Source organism: Stenella coeruleoalba (assembly GCF_951394435.1).
Source record: "Stenella coeruleoalba genome assembly, chromosome: 2".
Lineage (NCBI taxonomy): Eukaryota > Metazoa > Chordata > Mammalia > Artiodactyla > Delphinidae > Stenella > Stenella coeruleoalba.
The window spans coordinates 37,163,868-37,175,493 of NC_137147.1; the positions used below are offsets into that span (position 1 = coordinate 37,163,868).

An 11,626-nucleotide genomic window follows, 5' to 3' on the forward strand; every position below is an offset into this window, starting at 1 on the left:
TCGATTACAGGTACTGTACTACCCGTTACATGTATTGTCTCAGTAATATTCATAACACTCCTATAAGTCATATTTTGGCATTTGTTTTACAGTTGAAGAAGCTCTACCCAGAGAGGTTTGTAATTTGCCCAAAGTGACACAGCTAGTATATGGCAAAGCCAGGATTTGAATCAGGGTCCATCTGACTTCAGAAGTTACAATCCTAACCATTACACTATACCGCAGACATTTCTAAAATCCACTTGTCCTTTAGTACTTATGCACCTGAGAGTATAACTCAAGATCAAGACTCCAGTAAATTATATTTTATCCTATTAGCACATGGAGGCCATTTTTGGTTCTGCTCTAGTCCAGAGTTATAAATGAGCATGTCCACAGTCTTCCAGGTTCCTTTATTTTTCTCTTTTCTTACACCTACCCTCAACCCCCTTAAAAAGAAAAAAAAAAAGAGAAGAAAAATGATTTGGAAGGCAGGGACAGGAAGAGAATAAAATCATTCCTTCATGGTGGAACATACAACATTAACAGTAAGCTTGTAAGGTTTAACAGGCATATATAACCTGAAAGAATATGTTGGATCATTTCAAAACATACTTTCCTAGCTCAAACCTGAAATCAGCAGCTGTTGCTAAGAAAACACATAGCCAACTGCGAGACAACATGATGATTCATGAAAGAAGCCAGCTTACCTTCCGAGTCTCAGAAACCATCACCAACAGAGTCTTGGAACCAAATCATCAACCTGTGATTATAAACATTTGGGAGTTCCTTTTCATCTGGCTCAGAAGGAAATATAATCAGTTCTGGACTAAACACTGTTTATAAAATTAATTATTACACAACTGACTTGGAGCTTCCTAAAATGAAAAAAGTGCCGAGGCTACAAAGGTAACATACTTTCTTTTAAACAAAGTCCCATTAACAGAGGAAAAATTTTTACCCAGTGTCATCAAATGAGTAACTACAAAAGACAGTCAAACAAGAGACTGCTAGTCACCTATTTTCTTTGTAAACATACTAGCACGATAGTAAGACACACCTTTAACTGCTTTATAAACAGAACTTATAGTTAATTCTTTATTTTTTTCTTTCTGAATCACTACTCAAAATTTTGAACTAAAAGCTCTAGCATGCATTATTCTATCAAACAATCCCATCAAACATTGACTATGTTTGTACCTTAGTACTAAGGTAGGTTAGGTACTAACCTACCTTAGTACTAATAGCTCAGGTGCATTTGAGTTGTAGGGTTTTTTTAAATTTATTTGGGGGGCATGGGGAACAATCTTGAACAGCTTTATTTATTTTGTTGCAACTCACACTTCAGATAAAAATTACTTCTGAGTAATTAGCATTTTTTAAATGAAGATTAGCTAACTCCTACGGTACGACCCATTAATTAATGTATCATTCAAAAGCAGCCAAACACGAAGAGCTCAGTCGTATTACTATCAGCTTTTCCTCAGGATATCACAACTTGTACTCCAAAGCCACAGTAGGAGAAAACAGGTAGTTTTCTACCTGTTTGTGAAAAGTCTGTGAAAGTTAATTCTGTCCCCTTTCTCCAAACATGAACTGTCTTATAGCCTGAGCTCTAACCTTGATAAGACTGTGTGTAGCATATAGATTAAGATAAGTGGATTTATTTTTTAAGATGTATTGTTCATCCCTAAATGTTGACTACCTTTATCTTTCCAAATGAGGCAACATAACTGCCGAAATGAGTAATGAGAATTTTTAATTTAAATATATTAAAAATTTGCCTAGAAATCTGCAAAACCTTTTTATAATACCATCTTTCCTAAAAATTTGTCTTTCAAATTAAAGTTTCCCCTTCAAGCACAGTATTTCAATTTTGACAGCACATGGATATATTTTTTCTTACTATTCTGGAATACTATTTAAAAATATAATGTATATATTGCTATAATGATGATGAGGGTACATAAAATATTTTCACTGTTGTAACCAGTATATTTATTTTGAATGGATTTTATACTAATAGGAATATATATACACCTGCCCACACTACTGTTTTGTTTTACTCATGTTTTGTGTAAATGAACTCCAGACAAACTTTATCTATAATTTAACATGGAAACATGAAATGGTTATATGTGAATCGGTTTCAAATTCATTTCTAGCAACTTAATAGCTCAAATAATTTAAAATCTAATTATTTATGGATGAAATGATATTATGTGTGGAATTTACTTTAAAATAACCCAGCACAGGGGGGATAGGTGAGGGTAGAGGTAAAACCAAATTGGCAGGACTTGATAGCTATTGATACTGGGTAATGTTTACATAGGAGTTCATTTCACTATTATCTCTGCTTTTGACTATGTACTTAAAATTTTTTCATAATAAAGTTTTTTTAAATCTAATTTACTTTTGTCCCAGTGTCAGGCGTATCTTTACCATTTTGAATTCCTGTTTTACCCCCATAGCATTAACGTTTTAAATACCAATTCATTCGTGCTAAAACAGTTCTTAAAGTACAATACAACGGGGTAAATATCACATTTCTAAACCATATTTGTAGAAATTAGGACCTGGGGAAAAAATCTCAGAGATCATCTAATCCTCTATGCCACTGGTTCACAATCTTGAGCGTGCATCAGAATCACTTGGAAGACTTGTTAAACACAGATTGCTGGGCCCCACCCTCTAGGTTTCTGAACCAATAGGTTTGATGCTACTGGTTCCTGGACCACACTTTGAGAACCGCTGCTCGAGGCTTACTCCCATCGCCCAGTTCATACATCCATTCCACCAATTACCACATTGGAACACATGCTTCTCTACTTGTGGGCCTTCTCTTATGTGACAGTTAGCTTTCGAAGGGCAAGGGACATAAATTTTCATCAATGTGCCAGAGCCCAGATTGAATAAATATTTACAAAGTAAATTAATTTGTTGGATGAGTTAAGTTTTCTCACTCATTTATAGCTGAGTGTTTGTCAATGTATTGACATTCAGAATAGGAGCACGTTTACATAACCCAGATGGAAAGGAGCTACTCACTGATAAAGGAAAACTAAAAGTCAGCTGGAACCAAAGCAACAAGTAGATAGCAAATTTTGACCAGTTCTAGAACTGCATCTCAGATTGAACTTTTCAGTCAAATATGGACACTGACAAGCAGAAGCTTGAGGCTCACTTTGTCAAATGTGTTACTCTGACCTGAGGAGCTATAACCAAGTGCTCTTCATCTCATACACCATTGAAAGAAAGAAGTGCTTTCACACTCATCTATCAAAGTTTCTCAGGGTCTGGAAAATGTCAGCATGGGAGGACAGACTCTTTCTGCCTACCCATTTCCCTTTTCCTAATGCTGCCCAAAGGAAAGAAAAGAAGTACAGCACACTCATCAGTGCCTGTCTGGAGAGTTCTCCAAGTCCAGGTGTTCTGAATCTTGTAATACACCACAGTATCCTGAAGTATCCTTCTATTACAGCAATGATCAGCTCAATGACAATTCAGTGGGTTTAGTTTAAAAAAATGAACTATGCTCTGATTTCCAAATTTCACTGCCTCTTTAATGTTTATTCTAAAATTACAAGTTAGGGCTTCCCTGATGGCGCAGTGGTTTAGAATCCACCTGCCAATGCAGAGGACATGGGTTCGAGCCCTTGTCCAGGGAGATCCCACATGCCGCGGAGCAACTAAGCCCATGTGTCACAACTACTGAGCCCGCGAACCTCAACTACTGAAGCCCGCGCACGCCTAGAGCCCGTGCTTCACAACAAGAGAAGCCACCACAATGAGAAGCCCACGCACCACAACAAAGAGTAGCCCCAGCTCGCCACAGCTATAGAAAGCCCACGTGCAGCAATGAAGACCCAACGCAGTCAAAAATAAAATAAATAAATTTTTAAAATAAATAAAATTACAAGTTAGAATATATTCATAAATATGAATCCAATAACCTCAATATGTATGATTTCTTTATTTTCATTTAATAGTAGTAAAACAAAGAATATAACCTGTGTAACCATGGGTCAATATATGATTTTTTTCTTGTTATTTAGATCCCTTAAAAAAATAATTGACTGCTCAAACAAAAAATAATAATGTAGTGTAGGGTCTATAACAGACAAAAAGTAAAATGTATGACAATAGCACAAAGCAGAGAGACATGGGAAATATATTATTACAAGGCTTTCATTGAAGTGGTATAATATAACACTTGAAGTTAAACTGTGATACGTTAAAGATGTATACTATAAACCCTAAAGCAAACACTGAAATAACAAAATAAAGAATGACAGGTAGGGAATTCCCTGGCAGTCCAGTGGTTTCACTGCCGAGGGCATGGATTCAAACCTTGGTCAGGGAACTAAGATCCCAGAAGCCAAGGGGTACAGCCAAATTTAAAAAAAAAAAAAAGAGAGAGTGGCATGGACTTATATATACTACCAAATGTAAAATAGCTAGTGGGAAGCAGCTGCATAGCACAGGGAGATCAGCTCTGTGCTTTCTGACTACCTAGAGGGGTGGGATAGGGAGGGTGGGAGGGAGGGAGACACAAGAGGGAGGAGATATGGGGATATATGTATACGTATAGCTGATTCACTTTGTTATACAGCAGAAACTAACACACCATTGTTAAGCAATTATACTCCAATAAAGATGTTAAAAAAATAAAAATTAAAAAAAGAATGAGTGCTAATAAGCAAAAGAAAGGATATAAACTATAATGACCAAAATTCAATTAATCCAATCAAAGAGAGAAAAAGAGAAAAAAGGAAACAAAGAACAGATGAGAAAAACAGAAAACAAATAGCAAGATTATACATTTAAAGTGAACCATAGATATTGGCTCGGTGCTTTGTGACAGCCTGGAGGGGTGGGATAGGGAGGGTGGGAGGGAGGGAGACGCACGACATATGGGAACATATGTATATGTATAGCTGATTCACTTTGTTATAAAGCAGAAACTAACACACCATTGTAAAGCAATTATACCCCAATAAAGATGTTAAATAAATAAATAAATAAATAAATAAATAAAGTGAACCATAATCAATAATCATTTTAAATATAAATGGCTGAAATACCAGAATTAAAAGTCAGAAACTGTCACGTGGGGTAAAAAAAGCAATACCCTTCAAGGAGAAGAAGGATAACTCTCCACTCCTTAAATATGGGCTACGCATAGTGACTTCCATCTCAAAAAGCAAAGGACAGAACAGGGAGAAAAGAGTAACTTTACAGGAGGGAAACCTGACAAACACTACCTCAGCCAGGTAATCAAGGTTAACATGAACAGTGATGTCATGTTGATGGTATGTTCCCTTGACATTTTATAATTAGAACACACAGTCTTTTCAAGCACACACAAAACATTTACCAAAATTAATGATATTCTGGGCTCTAAACTAACTCTCAGTAAATATAAAAGAATTTGAGCCATACAAGTTATGCTCTTTGACAATAAGAAAACTAAATTTAGAAATTAATAACAGAAAGATGCCTGGAAAATCCACAAATGTCTGGAAACTAAGTAATAAACTCCTAAGTAGGGCTTCCCTGGTGGCACAGTGGTTGAGAGTCCCCCTGCCGATGCAGGGGACACGGGTTCGTGCCCGGGTCCAGGAAGATCCCACATGCCGCGGAGCGGTGGGCCCGTGAGCCATGGCCGCTGACCCTGCACGTCCAGAGCCTCTGCCCCGCAGTGGGAGGCCACAACGGTGAGAGGCCCACGTACCGCAAAAAAAAAAAAACAACTCCTAAGTAACTCAAGGTCAAACAATAAATCCAAAGAAAAATTTTTAAGCATTTTGAACTGAATAAAAATGAAATCACACCCTATTTAAATTTGTGAGAATTCCCTAAAGCAGTACTGTACTTAGGAAATTTACAGAACTAAACACCTATATCAGAAAAGAAAAAAGGTCGCAGTGACTTGAATAAGAAGGGTAAAATTAAACTCAAAGTAAGTAGAAGAAAGGAAATAATAATAAGGATCAGAGTAAAAATCAATTAAACAGAAGACAGAAAATATAAATGAAACCAAGAGCTGATTCATCGAGGTCAATACAATTGATAAACCTCTAGCCTAGGGTTTCTCAACCTTGACACTACTGACATTTCGGCTGAATGATTCTTTGTTGAGAGGATCTCTCCTGTTCATTGTAGGATCTTTAGCAGCAACCCTGGCCTTGACCCACTAGATGCCAATAGCAAATGCCCACCCACCCCACCTCACCACATTGTCTCCAGACATTATCTCATCTCCAAAACATGTTAAGTGTTCCTGGTGGCAGTAAAGTTCAACCCATATTCCGGCTCCATAAACAAAAATTAACTCAAAGTAGATGGACCTAAATGTAACACGAAAGACTTCATGGTTTTACATTCTTTTATAGAGTTTTCCTATGAGTTTTATAACTCTAAGGAAAAAAAATCTTTGTGACCTCGAGTTAGGCAAAGATTTATTAGGTATAACACCAAAAGTATAATCCATAAAAGAATAAATTGATATATTGGACTTTAGTAAGATTTAAAACTTCTTCAAAGATCTGTTAAGAGAATGTAAGACGAGCAATAGACTGAACGTAAATATTTGCAAATCATGTATCTGATAAAGGACTTGTATCCAGAATATATTAAAAAAACTCTCAAAACAGTTACTGAATAAGGAAGTAACTAACCCAATTAAAAATGAGCAAAAAATGCAAAGAAACTTCAACAACAAAAAAAGATATTATATGGATGGTAAATAAGCTCATCATTGGTCATCAGGGAAATGCAAATTAAAACCACAATGAAATACCACTACACATCTAACAGAATGGCTATGAAACCTTAATCATACCAAGTGTTGACAAGGATGCAGAGCAACTGGAACCCTCACGCACTAATCTGGGAATGTAAAATGATACAACCACTTTGGGAAAGTATGGGAGTTTCTTTTTTTTTTTTTTTTTTTTTTGCGGTACACGGGCCTCTCACTCTTGTGGCCTCTCCCGTTGCAGAGCACATGCTCCAGACGAGCAGGCTCAGCGGCCATAGCTCACAGGCCCAGCCGCTCCGCGGCATGTGGGATCCTCCCGGACCGGGGCACGAACCCGTGTCCCCTGCATCGGCAGGCAGACTCCCAACCACTGCGCCACCAGGGAAGCCCGGGAATGTCTTTAAAAGTTAAACATACGGGATTTACCTGGTGGTCCAGTGGCTAAGACTTCGCGCCCCCAATGCAGGGGACGCAGGTTCGATCCCTGGTCAGGGAACTAGATCCCACATGCCGCAACTAAGAGTTCACAAGCCGCAACTAAAAGATCCCACACGTGGCGACGAAGATCCTGCATGCCGCAACTAAGACCCAGTGCAACCAAATAAATAAATAAATATTAAAAAAAAAAAGTTAAACATACACCTACCATATGATTTAGCCATTCTGCTCCTAGAAAGTAGGTGTCCATACAAAGACTGAACATAATGTTCACGGCAGCTTTTTTTTTTTTTTTTTTTGCTGTATGCGGGCCTCTCACTGTTGTGGCCTCTCCCGTTGTGCTCCGGACGCACAGGCTCATCGGCCATGGCTCACGGGCCCAGCCGCTCCGCGGCATGTGGGATCCTCCCGGACCGGGGCACGAACCCGTGTCCCCTGCATCGGCAGGTGGACTCTCAACCACTGCGCCACCAGGGAAGCCCGGCAACTTTATTTTTAATAGCCAAAAACTGGAAAAAACCAAACGTCTATCAATGGGTGAATGGATAAATGAACTTGGGTATACCCATACAATAGAACACCACTTAGCAATAAAAAGGAATCAACTACTGATACACACAACAACATAGATGAATCTCAAAATAATTATGTTGAATGAAAGAAGCCAGACAAAAAAGAGAACATACTATGTGATACCAGTCATATAAAATTCTGAAAATACGAAATAATCCATAGGGTCAGAGCTACCACTGGTTGCTTGGGAAAGAAGGATGCAGGGTGTAGGGAGGGACCAGAGGGAAAGATGGATTCACAGATCTATACATAAGTCAAAAACTCATCAAATTTAACACTCTAAAATATGCGGCTTACTGTATGTCAATTACATTCAATGAAGCTGTTTATAAAATTATCACACAAAATGAGAAAGGCTAGACAGTTTAAGATAAAAACAATCAAAAAAGAACTTAACCTGCAATTTCACAAAGAATTACAGGCTTTAAATATAAGTGATTTTACAGTATTCCAGACACAATCCTTTATTTTGTAAAAGTAGGAAAGGGGACACATGACTCAGGTAATTGGTAAATATGAAAGTAAGAAAAAAAAAAAGAGAGAGAGATCTCAAGAACACACAGTGAAGCCCTGAAGAATGGGCTATTGCATTTAACATTAAGATTATTTCTGAATTATAGCTAATCTGAAACATTTCATAATTCTGAAAAAAAGGAAAAATGTTTTCATTTTTCCCAATTTGGCCTGCCCCATTCCTAGGCAGAATTAGGTGCTTTCCTCCTCCCACAGCCCCTAGAACACATCTTTTCTCGCACCACCATGTGTGTATTGCAATGGCTTGTCTTCACTAGACAAACAGGTCCATCAGGATATGGACTGTCTTTTGATGCTGGCATAGTGGTTAAATATAAGTGGAGACTGAGAGCCTGGCTTCCTATCCTAGGCTGTGCCATTCACCTACTGTGCAGACTCAGAAAGTTACTTCAGTTTTATAAACTATAAAATAGGGCCAATAGGGTATATATGAGGATTCAATGTGAATATATCCAAACTTTGGCCTACGAGGCCCTGCATGATCTGTCACCTGATTACCACTCTCTCATCATTTAGTTCTCTCCCTCCAGCTGACAGTGCTCAGCCACAAGACCTACTCTCAGATCCAATCAATCCACACACTATCAAGGTCTTTCCTGACTCAATGCTATCTCCTCTGCTGATCTTCCACGCCTCCCTCCTCTCCTCACCTCCTACCCTACAACACACTGCACTGCAGGACGAGTGGTGGGATCTGATTTACATTTTAAAAACTATGATTAGTTTAGTAATGTCTTTTATGTTCTGCCTATCTTCCTGACTTGCTAAGACAGCTAACAGCTGTCCTGTGCCTTATTATAACTCCAGCACCTAGCACAATACATTGTAAGCATTCAACAAATTTTTATTAGATGAATGAGGTAACCTATGTGAAGCATTTACTGGTACAAAATAAGTATTCCATAAACAGTTATTATTATTATTTGTAACTCCAGAGTCCAGCACAGTGGCTGGCATATGGTAAGAGCTCATCTGAGTAAATGAAAAAATAATTTTGTGAAATTATTGAAAATCTATATTTAAAACATATGAGTAATGACAAATGAATCAATTGCCTTTCACACTTTCCCTTACTTATCAAGACGTGACTGATTCCAGTTTTGAGCTTTATGTTAAACTCTCAGTTATGCTATTGAGGGCACAACCTAGAAAAATCCCATTGTGACTCAGTTCTCTAAACATACTGCAATATCCTGCAAACACAATTAGCACTAATGCACTGAAATGCTTGTAAATTTCTAACTGGGTAAATTTATAAGATTTTTTTAAGAAACAACCTTAATGTACAAGGTTGAGCTGACCCAACTGATTTGACTTTGATTTTTGTTGGCTTCAAATAAAGCTCATTAACTCAAACATATGGACAAAGAACTAAGAATTTTCACTTTTTACGTACTTTGACATCTCCAGAGTTTTCACCGCGAAAAAACTTAATGAGGATTGCACCTGTTCTCTTCTCCCTCGGGTGCTTGCGGGGGTGGGGGGCGTGATGGCGCAGCTAAGGCCGCTCAGTAATTATCTCAGGAAGAGCCCGAGAGAGTCTCAAGAGTTTTGCAGAAAGGGAAGGTAACTAAAGAAGGAGTGGTGCATTAAAGTATAAAAATGTTCCAAATGTTCCATCTCCTAAAAGGTGAACACTCAACCCGATGATGTTTACAATGGCTCAAGGGCGGGCACCCGAGTGGTGAGCGGGCCAGGTATGGTTCGGGGGCTTAACTGTAACCCCAACCCTAAAAGTGGTCGGACTTATCCTAGCACAACCACGTAATATCTGCAAGGAGTTCTTCGGAGCTCTGGAAAGTTTTAGGAAAGCAGATGAAAGTTGTTTGAAATCAAACAAACTTTAAAAAAAAAAAAACAATGCAAAAGTGTTGAGCGGCGAGAAGGAACCTCCTGTGTTTGACTCTGACTTGCTGGTGCACGTACACAATCGTGCTTGCTAGCATCTGGCTCAGACTCTCCCTTCCACTAGGGGAGGATAAAATAATAACTTTCGGAAATAACAGGCGTCCACAAAGGCAAAGGTTACACAGGACCGCTCAACCTCCATCAAATAAGGTGGCTAATGTTGTTTGGAGCAGCAGATTCCACATAAGTCTCCCCTCGCTCTTTTTTAACAGAAGAAAAACAACCCAAAAAGGAGAAGGTGCTACCGTCAGACCCTCAAGGCAATTTCAGACAACAAAGACCCCAAGCAATCGAAATGGAATTATAATCCTAGCCGTCCAAGCGGCCCCCGCCGAGGAGGCGCTCGGCCGCCGCGGTTCCTACCGTGCCGGGACCCCCGGGGCCGCTCGCGCTCTCCAGCCCGGTGAGCCCCGCCCGCCGGTCCTCTGAGACCCGGGGCTAGCCTCGCGCCGCCCACGGTCTGGCAATCTCCGCGCCGCGGCTCTCCGCGTTCTAGCTCACGCGGCGTTCAAAATCTTTCCCGCCCAGGCGTGACGCGAGGAGCGAAAACAATCAGCGGACCGCGAGCGCCGGGGCCTGGGCCCGACGCTGGCAACGGGTGGATGGGGGCCGCGCCACCGGCGCAGCCCCTTTCCCAGGCGGGCGGACCGGCGGGCTAGGGAGGTGACACAAAGAAACCGGAGAGACAAACGCCACTCGCTGGCGCTCGCTCCAATCTCCGAAACGCCCCGCCCGCTGACAAGTTTGCGGCGCCCTCCACGCACCCCGCTCTTGCCACCCGGGCAAAGTTTCCCGTGGCCAGGCTCGGACCCCCGCAGTGGGCCGGGTCCAGTCTCCCGCCGCCCTCGCCCCCGGCTCGGGGACCTTGCCCTCCTTCGCCCCCGCCCCTTCCCCTCCCTCCCGCTCTCCTTCCCTTGCCACAGACCGCTCTCTCCGGGGCGCACCGGGGTGCAGGGGCCCCGCCGCCGCGCTCCCCTGCTGCCGGCCCGGCGAGGGGCGAGGGCGCGGGCTAGAGCCTTCCCGGGTCGGCGCCCCACTCGCCTTGCTCCTTCGATCGCGCCTCTTGCTCGGTCTCCCACTCGCCTTTTAGGTCCAGCGGAAGGCTCGGGGCGCAGCAGAGCGCGCTCCGCTCCTTGGCGCTCGGAAAGCTGCAAACCACGCCCCGCGCCTTCCCCGCCCGCCGCCAGCCGCCGAGTCCCGCGCTCGCCGCTCGGCGGCCTGTGTCGAGCCCGCCCGCGAGTGCTGGAGGCGGAGCAGCTGCCTCCCCCCGCAGGCCCTGCCGCAGCCCAGGGCTGGCAACTTTCTTTCCTGTTCTGTAACATCAGAGATGGTCTGAGGGAGATGCTAACTCAGAATGCAGGTTAACCACCGGGAGTGGGGGGGCATGTCACAAACTCCCTCAAATAAGCTTTTCGGGTCGATTTCAGCGAG

General features: G+C 41.6%; 1 protein-coding gene across 11 annotated transcripts in view; it reads right to left on the reverse strand.

The window, feature by feature from the left end:
• SYNE2 (spectrin repeat containing nuclear envelope protein 2) overlaps positions 1–11,406 on the reverse strand; it is a 330,405-nt gene extending 318,999 nt beyond the window's left edge. For 7 of the 11 annotated variants that reach the window (XM_079912173.1, XM_079912176.1, XM_079912175.1 and 4 more), the window contains exon 1: positions 11,237–11,391. The gene's annotated coding sequence lies outside the window, so the exon portion shown is untranslated. Of the gene's footprint in view, positions 1–689; positions 1,082–10,558; positions 11,036–11,120 lie in introns of those variants that run through there. The other 4 variants (XM_079912180.1, XM_079912179.1, XM_079912178.1 and 1 more) reach the window with 4 other exon arrangements.
• Positions 11,407–11,626: the final 220 nt, after the last annotated feature.